The 17,551-nt window shown below is 39.6% G+C and overlaps 1 protein-coding gene across 2 annotated transcripts in view; it reads left to right on the top strand.

The window, feature by feature from the left end:
• ZNRF2 (zinc and ring finger 2) overlaps nt 1–17,551 on the top strand; it is a 63,350-nt gene that overhangs the window by 21,097 nt on the left and 24,702 nt on the right. The gene's annotated exons all lie outside the window — the stretch shown is intronic.

The following is a 17,551-nucleotide window of genomic DNA, read 5'->3' as shown; positions in this document are numbered from 1 at the left end:
TTAGTCATTAAAAATATGTTATTTAAAGGGATCTTTGAAAATCTTTTTTTTTTAGTTCTTTGTTGCCTTCCATATCTATTCCCTGGGGTGGCTTAGTAAGCTGTATTTCCAAGCTAGTAAAGTAGGACTGAGAAGCAAAGGGCGGGGTCCTGCAGACAACTGTCCCCTACTTTGTTTATTTGCTGTATTGTTCTGGCTGCCTAAATTTGAAGCGCCTGAGCTGCCACTTCTTTTCCTTAGTATTGATTGGGTTTTCCCTTTTTTCCCCCTTCTACTCTGCTATCCCTAGTCCTTCTGGAACCAGTAGTATAATGGTAAGTATTTAAATAAGACTTACAAAGTTTTTGACCTAGTGAGGATCTTTTTTTTTACCCTCACTCATTTTGGTAAAAACTTTGTAGATTCCAGCTGGTCTCTGTGGTTTTGCAGGTTTCATTGTTGCCGTGTTTGTGTGTAGGCTGGTAAAACTTCTGTTTTTTGTTTTTGTCTTGTTTTGTTTTGAGGTACCTCTGCCTTGCATGTTGTGTCAAAAGGCATCTTTGCTTGAATTTCATAGTATGTTTTTCTTGGAGCTTGTATTACCTCTCCCTTTTCTATTTTGTGTTTTGTTTGGGGGCTCAGTCAGGGAGGGGAGGGAAAGGCTGCTCTGGCCTGTGGTTTTGCTGTCCTGCTGGGAATCCAAGTCTCTGTTGATCGATGCACAAAGCATAGTAGCTAGTGTTTTTGAACTTTAAAGTCGGTCTGAGTCTGTTAACGGTATTTGTTTTTCAAGACAGGGTTTCTCTGTGTAACCCTGGCAGCCCTGGATTTCCTCTGTAGACCAGGCTGGCCTTGAACTCAGAGATCTGCCTGCCTCTGCCTCCAAAGTGCTGGGACAAAAGGTGTGCACCACCTTTCCTGGAGACTAATGATACTTTTAAAAGTCATTGACAGGCATCTCTGATAAATTTTCTGCCAGATTCCATGTTGCATTACAATTCATTCAAGTGTGAAAAAAAGTCATATGCTGGGAAGTATTTTTTAAAGATACACGTTTTAGGGTTTATCATACCATAGTATGCAGTTTGTTACACAGCTCCCTCAGGACTCTGCTGTAACAAAGTTCATATTCACAACCAAGTCAATTTTTTTAGTTTTTTTAAATTTAGATTATGACGTATAATTGGAAAAATGATTTAAGAGCACCAAGCTGGACTAGAATACTAAACTTTTAAGTAGTGAACTTTGGGAAAGAAATTCAGTAGCATTCTGTCATCAAATCAGATGTATAATTTTTATACATTTGTGAAATATACTTAAACAAAATTAGCAAAAGAATATACTTATTATACACCAAATACCCAACTGTCACTGTACAGAAGGCGCGTATAAGTACCTGGACATGGTCCCTGTGCCATTTACCTACAAAGCTCCCTTTTAACTTAGAGTAATTGTAAGCCTCACTTCATGATAATTATTTCCTTGCTTCTGTGTTTCATTATTGGTGTATTTTAAATAACATTTTGCCACCTTGATGTAAATGCAGTTAGTCATACTCCTGTTTTGGATTTTGCTTCTTTCCCTCCGGTATTACATTTGTAAGGCTTGTTTATAAGGTTCATTTATATTGAGTTTAGCTGATTCAGAGTCTGTAATATTCCCTTTTATGAATACACCAGGATTTATTTTCTAGGGAAAAAAAAAAGAAAAACAGTAATGAGTACTAAGGAAACAAACATGGCCCAGTAAAATACAAGACAAGATTGCCTATCATGAGATGCTTTTTTATATTTACAATTTCTTTTCCATGTTGTCTTTCATTGTTGCTTCTCTTTAAACAACCACTTCTGGTCACAGAAGTTAATCTGACAGTGTTCTGGAATGATGAAAATATCAGAGTTCATCTAATCATTTCATAATTGGGCATCTGTTTCCATTGTGCTACTAAAAAAGCTATTGCTGGGTCACTAATTTGTTAGCATGTATTGTGGTGCATTCACACCCACACTTCTTTAGGACAATATTTCTCAAAATATTTTGAACATTTTAGAAATGAAGAAACATTGACTGCCCCCCACCCAACCTGCCTCCCCCCACCCTTTTCAGTCAGAATCTCTGGAGATTGATCCAGGAAACTGAAGTTAGGCTCTCAAGATGAATTCTCCACACATTGAAACTTGGGAAACTGCCATCCTGGATACGTTCCTAGGATTTGCTCTCTGAGCCACACATATGTGCACTTGCAGCTGTGTGCACTTGCAGCTGTGTGCACTTATAGCTGTGTGCATTTGTAGCTGTGTGCACTTGCAGATTTGAAGATTGTTTCTATGGAGGTTGTGGTTATCAAATTTTATTTAGCAATGGGAGTAGTTGTGCCTGTACAGCCTGTAATGGAAACTTATTTTAAACTTGTAAATTTTGTAAGTAGAATCTGAATAGTTTCTGAGTTCATTTTTAACACCAGTTGAGTTGGTTTTTCATATTTATTGAAAGAACTGACAAATTTACTAAGAATTTTTTAGAAATTTTATTAGAAAAGTTTTAAAACATAATCTGAAGTATAAAACATATACTGTACAAATAAGCTTCATGTCATATACAGTCTACACCCATTTTATTTCCCTACATTTGCTTCATTGCTTTTCTATAAATTATTTTAAGCCAATTTTCTGATATGTCATCATTTTACCCCCGTACTCAAACATGAATATTTACAATATGAGCCACAGATATGAACACGGTGTCTTACATACTAAAGGACATTTTTTAGCTTGAGTCAGCATAAGAATATGTTAACATGTATAGAAATTTGAAAATGATGACACTGGAGGTTTTGAGTTAAATTATTCTTTAAAAATGTTTAACTCTAATAAATTGTTAGTAATATAATCATACTTAATATTTTCTCTTTTCTCAACAAAGTGAATAATCTATGCTTCTTGAAATAATTTCCTAAAAGATGTTAACATGATATAAAAGAATTACAATTTTCATTTTCGGCCGCGCTCCCCCCAGCCCCCGTGATTCTTTTAGGAATAAGAAAGTGTTTCAGATTTTCTGTAGCTCATCATTTATTTACCAACTCAATACGTGATTGCTTTGTTAGCAAGTACAGCAGAGAATTAAATGGCACTCAGTTCTGAGAAACAATTCCTGGAAAGTTCAAACAGATTCCCCTCAAACCTGCTGCTGGCCTGCTTTTGAACTGTTCATTGTCAAGTGTTCAGAGAACCCAAGCAATGGTTAGTTAGGGATTTGTTTTTGTCCACCATGCTGGTTATTGGATTTAACGAGAGAGAGAGAGAGAGAGAGAGAGAGAGAGAGAGAGAGAGAGAGAGAGAGAGAGAGAGAGAGAGAGAGAGAGAGACAGACAGACAGACAGACAGACAGACAGACAGACTTTTAAAACAGGAAGTCAAGAATTTAGTAATATGCTATGTTATTAAGCAGTTCAGACTGGTACTTAGTAATCTTGAAATTAAATACTAAGTTGTGTTGATTAGGAAGTTGAGTATGTAAATATGTTTAAATATGTTACACTGGAGAGATGGCTCAGCAGTTAAGAGCGCTGGCTGCTCTTCCAGAGGATCCAGGTTCAATTCTCAGCACTCACATGGCAGCTCACGACTATTTGTCCCTCCAGTCCCAGGGGATCTGATACCCTCACAAAGACATACAGGCATGCAAAAATACCTATGTACATAACTTAAAAAAATAAAATCATTTAAAAATGTAAATGTAGATTAGAGTTAAGGAGTAAATGTATAAAGGAAGTCTTTATACAATGAACAAAGAGTGTGTATGTGCCACACGGGAGAAATGAGAACAAATTTGTGGGTGAGGGGAGCAGTCTTGGTAGCAAAGATCTCCAGTGGTATTTCAGCAGATAGCAGACACCTATAGTAGTAGCCCAGGAGGTAGCAGATAACTGTACTAGTACTCTGGTGGGTAGCAGGTGCCTGTAGTGATACTCCAGTGGATAATTATGGTTAAATTTAGGGTGGCCATGGCTGTCAAGAAAAAATGGTTAAATATGACTACTCAGGAGGGCAAAGGCAGTACCGTGTGAAGCACTCACTGTACCCCAGGCCTGACTGCACCCTTGTCCTCAGCCTTGCTGACACTGGGGACCTTTTAGTCACAGTCACTGTAACTCACAGTCGTGCCATAAGCAAACCTTTTTTGAAGAAATTTTCCTAGTTCCCCTTTTGGAAACAGGAATTCTGTGCAGCTAATAATTTGTACAAGGATACAGATCTCCAGGAGAATGCTTCATAACAACTGTTTTAGGCTGTCTCCTTTTTCTCTCTGATAAGTGAGCCATAGAAAATAAATAAATGAAAGAGTAAAACTACCAGTGTGTACTGAAATTCACATTATTCTTTATCCAGCCATTTGCAAGTAAAGGTTGTCCTTGACACAGTTGCTGTGCAAAAACAAATTGTTACCCCAAGTTCGTTTCCCTTACAAGAAACTTGGAGGGAGATAGAGTGAGGAGACTGAGATGCTAAGGGTCACATGTCCTTATGGTTATTACAGTGATGGTATATTTTATTCTTCTGTTTGAGTTTGGGGACCCAAGAGGCAAAACACATAAACAAGAAACCACCAGCCAGTACAGTATAGTGGTGTAAATTCCCAGAAGAGCAGTCTCTCTAGGAAGGTAATTAACACATACCAGTAGGTTCCAGAGGTTAGTCCCTGTGGGAGAGATAGCTAACAGCTTTTGTCAGATGTAAGTACATGTGTGTTAGGAAGTATAGTTGGTCGTCACTGGTAATGGTGTTAAACTCTCTAAGAGTACACTGTAAAGTTTCCTATGTTCCCATTTTGATAGAAACAGCTATATTTTTATAAGCTGGGGAAGGTTCATACTACAGATATTTACCAGGAGATTGCTTGCCTTGGTACGTTGCTTTCTCAAGACCTCACATTCCTGTAGGTGAGTGGAATGTGAAATCATTTAATACATGGTTTATCTTTAAACTTCAGTATAAGCCACCAGTTATTGACCATCAAATAGTTAACATTTACATTAAGAAAGTACAAGGCTTGGAATTTTTTTTTCTGTGTGGTCCTGCAGTGTCTGTCATCCCCCCACTTCCTCCAGTAGGAAAGTATCTAGAAACATAAATTGTACATCTTTTGTTGCTTTTGATTCAGGATGTATCTTGATAGTGGACAGCATGGTAAAACTCCATCTGCGAGAAAATTCGTGATGAACACTGAACACCATGTAAAATGTCAGTTATCTTTTCAGAGCTGCTTTTGTTAATGGGAGATACATTCAAAAGAGTGCATTGCTTCCAGTCTGAGCAAGGTGGAAGGGTACTCTGGAGAGGGCGTTTGTTCACTCAGCAATACTGAACACCTTGCTTTGGCATAGCTCTATGAAGGAAATGGTATTTTGCTGTGAAACAAGATATGCTTCAAGATCACTGTCTTCTTAGTTAGAATTACTTAATATTTTTGAAGTCTTAAAGTCATTTGGTCGGTTTAAATAAAGCTGTAATTGCCCCTGTGGTTCTTGAAAAAATTTAAATCTACTGAATTTATTACCTGGTCACATTATGTTAAAAGCAATAGTTTATTTTTTAAGAGACTCAAGATTTGAGATAATTTCAGCAGAATCTTCAGCAGATATTTATTTGATAGGGATCTGATACTTATGGGAGTTAGACAGAAACAAAAGTAACAAAACAGTTAGAGCCCAGCGGCCTGTGCTCAGCTTGGTACTCTGATTCTGGACTTGCTGTTGGTCTTTGGTCACATATTTTCTGAAACTGAAAATAATTGGTAATATTTATATTAAGAAAGCAGATTATTCTGGGACATCGGGCTTAAAAGAGGAGAGCTTTAGCCATGGCTGGTACAGATTTAGAGTGTTGTTTTAAGCCAAAAAGTATAAATAATGGTGACAGTGGATAGTATTCTGGATTGTAATTACATTAATCCCTTATATGTTCTGATTTGCTATCTTTTGCACATGCTCCTGTTGCCTGAGTCCTGTAACAAAAATTGGATACATTCTAAAGAGGAGGAATATGTTGTTTAGTCCAGTTTGAACGGCTGCAAATCCAAGACTCTGAAGCCCCATCTGTTTGCCTCTCTGGTAAAGGTCTCAAGGTGATTGTACCACAGTGGGAGGAGCCTGTATGCCCTGAAGGAGGAAGAAGCTCTGGGGTTTGATTGTTGTTTAAAAACAGAAACTTACATAAAACTGGAAGATTTATTTTTTTAAAAAAAGCTATTGTAAGACATTTAGTGAATCCTTTCAGTATCCTTCAGTCTAAACCAGCAATTCTTTGGATGACCTTTCACTCAGATATTTGAGGCTTACTGTGTGTGAAAAAGTAGTACTAATGACTTTTGGACTATTCAAAATAGGTCACCTAAACTTTGCTTCATTCATTTCCTGTTTCCATTATCTTCAAAAGTAATAATTTTGTAAAGACTACCTGAAAAAAAGAATGAAGAAAGACTTACCAGACACAGGCAGACAATAGAAAACATTGACTTTCCTTAACGGGCTTAAAACTTGGACCCACATAAAATACATTTTCCAAGAATCTCTGTTATGCAGCATTCTCTGTTGACATGAGTTATGTATATTCCTTCACGACTGCTTCAGATGATTCATTAGCGAATCTTGTCTTTAGATTTAAAGTACTTGCTGAACAAGGTTACAATGTAGCAAGCAACCTTGTTTTGGAATGTATTTTGCTACTTGTGCAGTCGGCTCTTCCCTGCTCTGGTGTTTTCATTTCACATATTTTGTTCTTGACAGAAGTGGCTGTTAGGGTTCATTTACTGTTTTCTTCATTGACCTCTTGAGCTGAAGTTATTCCTGCTAGAAAATCAGGGTAGTTTAGAAAGAACAGGTGATCTGTGCCTTGTTCCAGCTTAGGAGGTTATTTATCTTGCATTTCTGGGAGAATTTTTTCTTAATAGCTAATCCTACACATGCCTGCCATTTAATAGGTCTCCCGAGCAGCTGAAATGGCTGTTTTCTCAGGTAGACTTTTCAGAACTTTAGCTGTGCATTATAAAACTTGTTTGCTTACAGGAATTGATTAGGTTTTCTTCTTATTGGTATATTTGGAACAGTTTTTCCTTTTAAATAAGTTTGGAAAATTGTGAGCTGTTTAGGACTTGACTGCTTGTGATTATGATTAGCCATAATTAGAGTTCTTTGTTCTGCCTCTTAATTTTGCTGCTATTACCTCTGTAGAATTGAAGCAAAGGTGATTCAGGTGTCACACTTGAGAGAAGATCTGTATAGAAGCAGTGATGTCACGTAGGGTGAATATGCAGGCTGCTTGGGTCACGGGTGTGAAAATGGTGGGAAAAGGACCCAGCAAAGTCAGAAATAAACCAAAGGCAACTTTATTCACTGGTGGGGTGGGGAATGCTTCTGATTGGTTAAGGTCATGGTCAGGCCCAGAGCTGACACAAGAACCTTGAAAGGATGCAAGCAGTCTTCTTTTTGAAACATGAGCCCACAGGCAGACGTTTAGGGGATAATACAGAAGGACTTCATAAATGGAGTGTTTTTCTTGAGCCCAGGGTATGTTGGATAGCAGGATGGAACAGGCTCAAGGCTATTCAGAAGCAGCCTTCTGGGGCTCCTGCAGGTCTAGTGGTTTTACCACAACAGTAAAGAATACAGGGTTGGTGGACATGCATGCAGTAAGATGGGGTGACAGACCATGCAGTAAGATGGGGTGACAGACCAATGCCTGGAATTATTCTGGGCTCTTTGTGTCCCCCTACCCCCAACCCCCGAGTTGTAACTGAATCAAATTCTTGATTTGTCAGTTTTCTCAAGGTCCGAGTCATTGGCCAAGGGGATAGTATAAGTTTTACTGCCAAAATGTGGGCCTGGACAAACCAGAGGAGGGAGTTTTGGGCAGGACCCACAAGTCAGGGCAAGGAGTAGAGAGACTAATGGTTCTGTCATTGCTGATACTAGGGTAGGGATCCAGGGGACCATGAGAAAGGGGACTGAAATTAACTAGCAAATGGGGGTAGAAATAGTCGGACTAAGAATGAGAGTACTAAGGAAACATTGGGCTTTGAGTGTTAGCATTAATGGGTCTTCAGGGTGCCAAGAGGCTTTCCATCTGATGTTGGGTCATCTGGTCTTCCATCAGGAATAACTTGATATGAGAGTGGTGAATCCAAGTATTGATCTTTCAGCTTGGCCCCGGAGGTTGTTGTGTGTGTGGGGGGGGAGGGGGCTCCTTTTTGACTTAACATTTAAGCCTATTAGGTAGGACAGTGAACATCATATCCTCTTCTGGAACAACTACTACTGACATTAGGACAGTTGTCATTGTGGACCAGAAGGCTGAAATGATAGACCAAGGCTGGGCAATGGGTATTTATCAGAAGCATCTGATTGGCTGATCCAGCTGGAAGACAGGAAGCAATCACATCCGCTTTCATTTCATTAAGTCCAGAGCTCAGCAGCTTTCAGTCCTCCCATGTTCCCTTAATGGAGTCTCAGCCAAGTGAAAATCTGCTCAAACACAGACTAGGGGCACAAGTTAAAAGTGTCTAGTAATTGGATAAGGTAAGGAATCCTAAGACCAAGGAAAAAAATCCCATTTTCAAGAGCAGGCGGGTGTACTCACCTGGAGTCTGTTTGATTTGTGGCAGGTGGCTCCAAGTCTTAATGACTTTTTGATTCCCTGAAGTTTTTGTGAATTATAGTTTACAAAAGAATGTACATTAGTAGAAAATGTAGTTAACAGCTATCTGTTTAGACAACAGAAGTAGACTTGTCCTGTTGGGGCTAAGTAAAAGCTATTAGGTTTGGATTGAAAGGCATGGAACATTCTTTTCTCAGTCAGAGGGCTGGATACACAGTTTGAACAGAGATGTTTTTAGCGTAATAAGAAGCACCTTTGAATCTGTATTTAGGAGACAACCAAAGGGAATTTAAAGTCTTGAGTTTGTGACTGAATTGTAAGCAGCCAGTGTTCCACTAGCTTATCAGAATTCCATGGTTAATGTCGGTGTTAAAATTCTGAACTTTGAAATCTTAGTACAGTATCATGGGGGAAGGGGTAATGAACTCCTCTTTATATACCTTAAATCATTTTATGTCTCTACAAGTTGCAGTTATATACCTTATAATACCTTCTTAGACCCTCCAATTTTTATAACTTGCATTTCCAACCTTAAAACACCTTTTTAGACTCTCCAACATTAACCTGAATTTACAAATCTTAAAACATTTTCCATCTGAAATCATTTTTCTATCATCTAAGTTTTTTTTCACATCCTCTAACTAGACTTCACCACTTGCATGTCCAACCTCAATGACTTTCGCAGACTTTCAAACACTGTTGGAGAAGCTTTCATATCCTCAGACCTTACATAAAGTTTTTCTGTCCAGTATTTTACCATGAGACACAGGTGGCTGATTATTGAGAGCAGTCATTTAACACAAAGCTTGTAAGGCAAAACTGTTTGCCTTTTTAAATAAGAGACCTAGCAGTCAGTCAGTCTGTCTGTCTCTGTCTCTGTCTCTGTCTCTCTCTCTCTCTCTCTCACTCACTCACTAGTGAATTGACTAGTAAACTAACACAGTGGTGGATTACCTTCAGGGAAGGAGCTGTTGCCTGTGGTTTAGCTGCTAAGCTACAGGCAACTTGGCTGGCTATGTAGTCAGAGACTTGAGAAGGATAAACTATACTGTAAATGGCCTATGAGTCATTTAAGATGACAGACTTACCCATTACCCAGATAGTCACCCCACTAGGTTCCTGTGTTGTCAATGGCTTTGTTGGGGACACAGGTCCCAGGGCAGAGTCAGTCTTCAGCTACCAGGCCCCACAAATCTAACAGGCCTTCCTGTGGAGGAAGAACTTGGGAGAGAGCACCTCACCTTGTCTTAAGCAACATGTGGCAACCAATTCTCTAGTGTCCTCTGTTCAGTTTAAATCAGGCCCTGGCAGCAGGCAAGCATTGGCACAGTTATGCCCAGTAGTTAACGTACCACAATCCAGGTTGTGCCCTTTGTCATTGTGTCCTTCTCTTTTTGGGGACCTTGGGGCAATCACAGTAAGTTTAAACATATTAAATGCCACATTCAGCAGATTTCTGGCAGGTTTCAGAGCTACTACATACCTAGCATATATGAATAAAGCAATTTTTATCTGTTCTTAGTTATGTTTAAATTATACTTTACAAACATAAAATAGGAGACTAAGTAAAATTTAATATTGTAATTAACTGCATCAGTTCCTGGAACGATGCACAAATGCGGAAAGGGCCACCACGGTCGGAAATAAATCAAAACAGCCTTATGTACCATGGAAAAATGCTGCTAACCAGTTAGTGTCATGGTCAGGTTCAGGAGCTGACACAGTGACCTAGAAAGGGCACAGGCACTCTCCTTTTGAAGCAGATGTTGAGGGGATAATAGGGAAGAAGTTCCTATGAGGGTTAGTTCTCTACATAGGGTGTGGTGGTTAGCAGGCTGTTGGTACAGGCTTAAGGCTATTCTAAGGCAGTCAGTGGTCTTATCTCAGTCTTTACAGCACTCATGCAAGCTTGGTGGTTTTACTGCAACTGAAATGACTTGTTTAAAGGCATTCATTCATGCATGCAGATAGGGGTGGCAGACCAGTGCCTGGAATAACTCTGGTCTCACAGGCCAATGGAGGTGTTTGGGGTTTTAGATCTTGAGAGATTGTGATAAAACTTGATCTAAACTTGAAGAGATGGAAATGGTTTCTAACAAATATCAGAAAACAAAGTATATTTATTTATATTTTTATTATATATAAATATATATATATAAATATATATTTATATATAAAGGTGACTTGATATATAAATATATTTATATTTTTATTATATATAAATATATATATAAATATATATATATATATTTATATATCGAGGTGACTTGATGAAATAGCTTCACTAAATTTGTATTAAGATAATAATGGGAAATAATATGAAAAGCCGAGTTCAGAGACAGATGGCATGTGTGTGCGGTAATGATTGCGCACAACAGGAGCCAAGATGCAGCAAGCCAGAAGCAGGGCTGAGTTCTGCTACTTTGGATTTCTTTTCAGTTGGACCTATATTCATTCTCTTTATTTTCCATTACTGAAGATGGGAGAAGACAGCTGCCATATTTGGAGTCTATATTTCCTGGTATAGCTAATGGAGATTACTTTGTAAAAAGTCTTGCAAACACATTATCACTAATTTGTTCTGTTTTTATATTCAATTCATATATATTAGAGCAAGCCTATTTATTATTTCCTTCTAAAAATTATTAGCCAATTAAAACATTGTTAAAATATGAGAACCTGCAAGCCTGGGTCAGTGCCATCCACACACACAGCCAGCCCAATGTTGAACCTGGGCTGCCTTTTTTCCCCTGCTGCCTGGACTCTGGTTTGAAGAAAATATTGCCTGGGTGAGCTAGGACCTGCTATGGTTAATCACATTGCATCTGCATAACTCACTGCCTTTGTGGTATAGTGCATTGATATGTAACTCACACCAAGGACTGGACACCAGGACTTTGCATCACTGGTAAAGGGCTTGCTTTATTTTGCTGGACCCTTGACAGCACAAATGGTAAGAACAGGGCCTGAGAACTTACCTTCCCTGCCATTCTGCAATAGGTTCTGACGGATGCCTTTGTTTTGGGGGAGGGGACATCTCTGTTACCTTTTCTGTTGAAATATTCACAAGGCTAAGACTGAGCATCCTTTACTTGTCATTGGTTGGTTTCTAGGAGAAAAGAGAAACCACTGTTAGTTGAATACTGTGCTTTAGGCACTTGTTTATATTCTTTTTAGTCCTCATCTGGATGCCACTGTGCTATCAACATTTTCATCATCACAGCTTGTAGCACACTAGTGTTTGTACCCACATTATGTCTCAGACTGGAACAAACACCTGAGGTACCTACTTAACACATCAAAAAGGACCTGGCCTACAATGGCCACTGCCCCCAGCTCTTTACCCTGAACCGTGCAGCTTCCCAGAGACCTTTCCTTATGTAATCCAGACTTTCTGGTCGCCCTCCCTGTTTGTACCTTTGGCCTCCTGGATGCTGTACCTGGTTTCCATACTCACTCTTTTGCTCTCTCTCCTCACATGGCTCAGGACAGGACTCTGGATTCTCTCCCTGCCGGCCTCTGGCTGTGCTCTCCTTTAAGGACAATAGACTTTTTCTCTTATACGGAGGAGCAGTCAGATCCTTCCCTTTGGGATCGAACCAAAGACCTTTAGCATAAATACTTTTGGGCTTCACAATTAAGTTTTACCAGACTAGTAAACTAAGAGGATGATATGTAGTAAACACTCTGGCTCTGCTGTGATATTTGAAGTATTATTGAAGTCCAGGAAAAAACACAAAAGTGGGTATGATTAAATTTACTGTGGAGAAGTAATATTTTAAGAAAGATTACTGTAGAAAGACAAGACCTTATGAAGCTTTTGGTGACGGTCTTAATTCACAGTTGTTTATGGCAGAATATTGGGGGGTAACATTTAGAAAGGAGTTATACAGAGACATTGGGAAGTATGGTTACATACATACTTTTAACCATTACTTGCTTTTTCGTTCGTGGATTTTTGTGTCTTTATCTTTTGGGTCCTGAATCTTTGAATATTTGAAGATACATATATTTTTTTTAATTTTTAGTTTTTCCTTCTAAAAAGTTCTGTAAGTACTTCCACGCTGTATCTCAGTTAATAACTGCATTAGGCTATGAATAATTTTGAGACCTCCCTCTGATAGGTTATTTCTGTGCTGGTGAAATGAGCCAATTCAAGTCAGATTAGAATACATTAAAGGCAAGTTTATTGGGAAGCTGCTTTCATGGCATGTTCACAGGACCACAGCCAGGGAAGTTGCTGCGGGGGTTGGGGAGAAAGACTGGGTGACTGGGTGAATGAATGTTCATGCTGAGAGAGAAGGAGAGGAGGAGCTAAAACCAAAATGTCTGGATTATATTAGGGAAGAGCCTCTGGGAGAAGGGTGAAAGCTCAGGGTTGGGGGTAGGATTTGCCAGGTAGGAACTGAGGGATGTTGGGAGAACCTGGAGGCAAGGTCTGCTTTGATGTGTAAAAAATGTACCCAAGTCCCTTGTATGGGGGTTCAAAACTAAACACCTTCCTTTCACTTTCCATTTCTAGCTTCATTGCTTCTTGTAAGCAACATGGTTTTTCATCAAAGATTCTCATTCTTAAAGGAGTATTCTTTGCTCCTTTGATTTAGAGGACTTAATGCTCTGGAAGCGTCTTGAAAATAGACCAAAAAGGTCCTGTCTGAAGCAAAAGCTGTGTGTTTCAATCAAGTGGAAGAACGTAATACTTTTCATACATCTTAGGTGAAATGCCATCTTAGAATTTTGAAGTTACAGTTTGACTTGTCTTCTAGCTTCCAGCTTTGTTGAAAAGACTAATGCCATTGAGATTCTGAAAAGTGGTTAAACTTATCTCTACCTAAAATCAAAAGGCCTGATGTTGTGATTTATATAAAGTACAGGACATGTTTTGTAAATCGAGGTATGGTGAGGTGGGAAGAGTACCTCTGTAGGCCCATGCTGAGGCACCTCCCCCTGAGGTGCCAGCGACATGAAGAATATAGTATAGAAGAGTTTATTTGGGGGTGTGGGAAGAGAAGTTGAGAAGGGAGTAGAGGCAGAGAAAGAGGGGACAAAGAAGGATGGGGGCAGGTAAGCAAGGAACATGTGGAGAGAGCAGGGGAGAGGAGGGAGAGAGAGAAAGAGGGAAGGGGGAGGAGGGAGAGAGAGAAAGAGGGAAGGGGGAGGAGGGGGAGAGAGAGAGAGGGAAGGGGGAGGAGGGGGAGAGAGAAAAAGGGAAGGGGGAGGAGGGGGAGAGATTAAGGAGAGAAGAGAGTCAGAGAGAAGGAGCCAAGAGAGCTAGGAGGGGCCAACCAGTCCCTGTTATAAGCAAGTCAGGCCTACCTGGCTATTACTGTTGGGCAGAGCCTAGAAGGAATGCTAACACCTGGGTTAGATGGTTTACTTTGTGTGTCTTTTAAACTTGAACATTCTAGTTTTAGGGTTTTTTTTTCTTCATTTCCTTTTTTAAAATCTCTATTGCTTTTTTTTCTTCACAGTAATATACTTTGGCATGGCTGTTTTATTTTTTACAGTCTTTCATTCTGTATACTGATTAACTACAGTTCAGAAAACATGCTGGATTTCCTCTTCAGTTCTGTGGTTCTATTTGAATCGGATAGTAGAGCACCTAAACTGATCTTATTTTGTTATCTATCTTCTTTGACTTTGGTCCTACTTCCTGAGAGACTGAAGACACTGTGTCAGGTTGTGGTGAAGGCCTCTTGGGGCCAATTCCTAACTATAACCATGTTTTTAGCCTGTCTGCTTTTATCTTTAAGGTGTCAAAACTGAATTCAGAGCATGCAGGGGGTAAACTGTTATATTCAAAGTATCTAGATTATCTCATACATAATTCTCATACATAGTAAATGTTAATTATTATTGAGAGTACTGCCTTAAATTAAGAGCCATCTTTTTTATGTGAATTTTAAATTTCTAGAGAGAGTGATGCCCTGGTATGTGTAGAGATCAGAGGCAGCTCTGGGGTCTGTTCTCTCCTTAGACTTTTGCGTGAGTTCAGAGGATTCAACACAGATCCTCTGACTGCTCCGACTGCTGTCTTGTCAAGGGCAGCTGCTGAGTCATTTTGCCAGTGCAAATACCTTCCGTACATTTCTCCATCACTGTTTTGTAGCCTGTCTTATTTCATGAATGCAGTTTTATCCTAAATTATAACTGGGCAATTGAGAACATTTGGACAAAGGCCTTTAACATATAAGATGGAAACCAAAGAAACTAGTAACTAGTCACAACTTCCACAAATCAATGTCGTGAAGTCTTTAGGGTAGGGGTCAAAATTTCAGCTGTTGGACTTTCCTTCTGTTTTCCGGGTTGACATTTGTATTCTTTTGAGGTCTCTTGCATTTTAAAGGCTTTTTCTCAACTCCTCATAATTCAAGTTATATTTCAAAGGAGTATACATAGGTATATCTTGTCCTCATATGTCACACCAAAGAGGTGTGTTTGAGATTTTTGTTGTTGTTTAGAGATTTTTCCCATTTTAAAACATCAGTACTGGTGCTTATTTGTATTGAATTTTAAAGAGTTCTTTGTATAGTAAAGATACTGCACATTTGTTTTTGATAGATACTACAAACATTCTTTGTCAACCACCTTTTGAGTTTGCTTCTAGTGTGTTTCTCTGTTTGTTTGTTTGTTTGTTTTGCATTATGCCTAATAGAAAGGTCCCTCTAAAACCCTGGTTGATGGTTTTATGGGAAGACAGGGCTCAATAATAGACTAGACCCCTTGGTGCTTGGTTTTTCTTTTCTTTTTAAAGATGGTCTCAGTGTGCAGCTCTGGCTGTCTGGAACTCACTGTATAGGCCAGACTGGCCTCCAGCTCAGGTCTGCCTCTGTCTTCTGAGTGCTGGGATTAAAGCTGTGCATTACTGTGCTGCCACTGCTTTGTTGTTGTGTCACCACTGTGAGATTTTTCTCATGCCTAGTCTCTTAATTTTCTACGTCCCAGTTTAGTCTTCTCTTGCTGTGACAAACACTGTGACCAAAAGCTCCTTGAAAAGAACGTTTATTTAACTCACAGGTTACAGTCCATGGTTGAAGGAAGCCAAAGCAGGAGCTTGACATGGAAACCTCAGAAATGCTGCTGCTGGGCTTGCTCAGTCATCCTTCTCAAACCTGCCCAGTGATGGAGGCACCCACAATGGGCTGGATCTTCCTGCATCAATTAGCAGTTAAGAAAATACATGACAGCCATGGCACAAGCCAGCCTGACCTGAGCATTTCTTCATTTGAATGAAGAAGTCTCCTTCTTCCCAGGTGACTCTAGGTTGACAGGTGAAGCTGTGACACTCACTGCCTGGTAGAAATTCTGACTTTCTTTGGTTGTTATCTATAGTAAATCTCTTGTTTTCCTGCTCTAGTATCAGTTTCTAAGCACTTTAAAAATGTGGAACAGACCATATTCTGGGCTTATTCACTGCTCACCCTACCTGGATAGTGAAGCCTTGTTTCTTCAAGGAGCTCTTTCTTGTGTAGGTGTGACTCACAGAAACCACTGGTTTTCAAATGTTTGGTGTTGTACACAATGAACTGGATCTTGAATGTCTGTGTTTAGTTCCTGTGGCCATACATCTTAGCCTATGCATCATTGTTAGGGAAGTCATGGGCATCCTTATCCCTCTTGAGAATTATGGAGTGAGACTTGGCTAACTTAACAGCACTCAAGACTCTGTTTTAGCAAATCCTGTCAACTCCTTCCTGTACTTTTTCACCCTTGTTGCTGACTTATCTCAAGCTCTTCATTTCTCATTTTTGAAGTTTTATTTGCTCTTTAGTTTAATGAGTTGAGAAGTAGAGAGAAGCAAGTACGGCCAGTGCTTTTACCTGCCAAGTCATCTTTCCAGCCCCAATAACAATAAATAAGGCCCTTTAAAGTTCAGAATGATGTATTTCAGCTAGGGAAACAGAATTCCTGAATGAAAAGTGTAAGAACTCTTCTACTTGGCTTTATTACATCCAGGAGAAACTGATCATGCTGGTCCTTCTTTTTTTTGGGGGGGGGGGTTCCTAACCAAACTAAATTGCATACCTGAGATCAAAGGTTTCCCGTTTCTCTGTCTCAACCTTAAAACTATGAGGGTGGAAAGAATAGTGAGACAGCAAGATGTATGATCACTGCCTAAGTAGGAATAGGTAGAATTCTTCCATTTAGTGCTAGCTTGATTTTTAACAGAGCACTTCAAATCAATAGTAGTCCATACTGGCTAGTAGGAAAGAACCTAGCATGTAAGTATCAAAATTGACTGAAAGTGCCTTCCTTGATGTGTTGCTTTAGGACTTAGTGGTGTGGCAGAAAGGCCACTTACTAGTCGTTTCTACATTACTGTAATGAAGTATCTAAGCCTGGCTGATTTTGTAAGGCTGCTTTAGCTCACATTTCTGGAGGCTCATGAATTTGGACTGACAAAGGCCTCATGGTGATTGACACTACAGTGGCAGGTATGCATTATTTTGCCAGGAAGCCAGGAAGCCATTAAAGGCTCAGGCTGAGACTTGCACAACAATTTGCTCTTGGGAAAATTGCTCTAGAGTCCCAAGGAAACTCCTTTAAATTTTTGGAGCACATGTCCTAAGTGACCCAATATCCACATACTAGAACCCCATCTTAAAAGGCTGCATGTCAAACAAGTTGGCGATGAGTTGAACATAGGAAGGAGCTCTTGAAGTGCAAACACAAACCATCTCCAAGTGTAGCAACTAATAATGTACTCAAGACTTTTAGGTGACGGACCTGTTGTGCTCTTCTCAATGCTTTTATTCTGTATCAGATGTATGTTTGAAATATTGGCCGGGTAGAATATTTGCCAAGGTATTTCTTAGTTTTTTGTTAATATGAAGAGCCCATTGCCCATGACGGGAAGCATGACAGTGGCAGGCAGCCATGGTACTGAAGCAGTAGCCGAGAGCTTACACGCGGAGGCA

This window comes from Micromys minutus, assembly GCF_963924665.1.
Source record: "Micromys minutus genome assembly, chromosome: 18".
Classification (NCBI taxonomy): Eukaryota; Metazoa; Chordata; class Mammalia; order Rodentia; family Muridae; genus Micromys; species Micromys minutus.
Note: the sequence above shows the minus strand (reverse complement) of the source record. Positions and strands in the feature narration are given on the sequence as shown.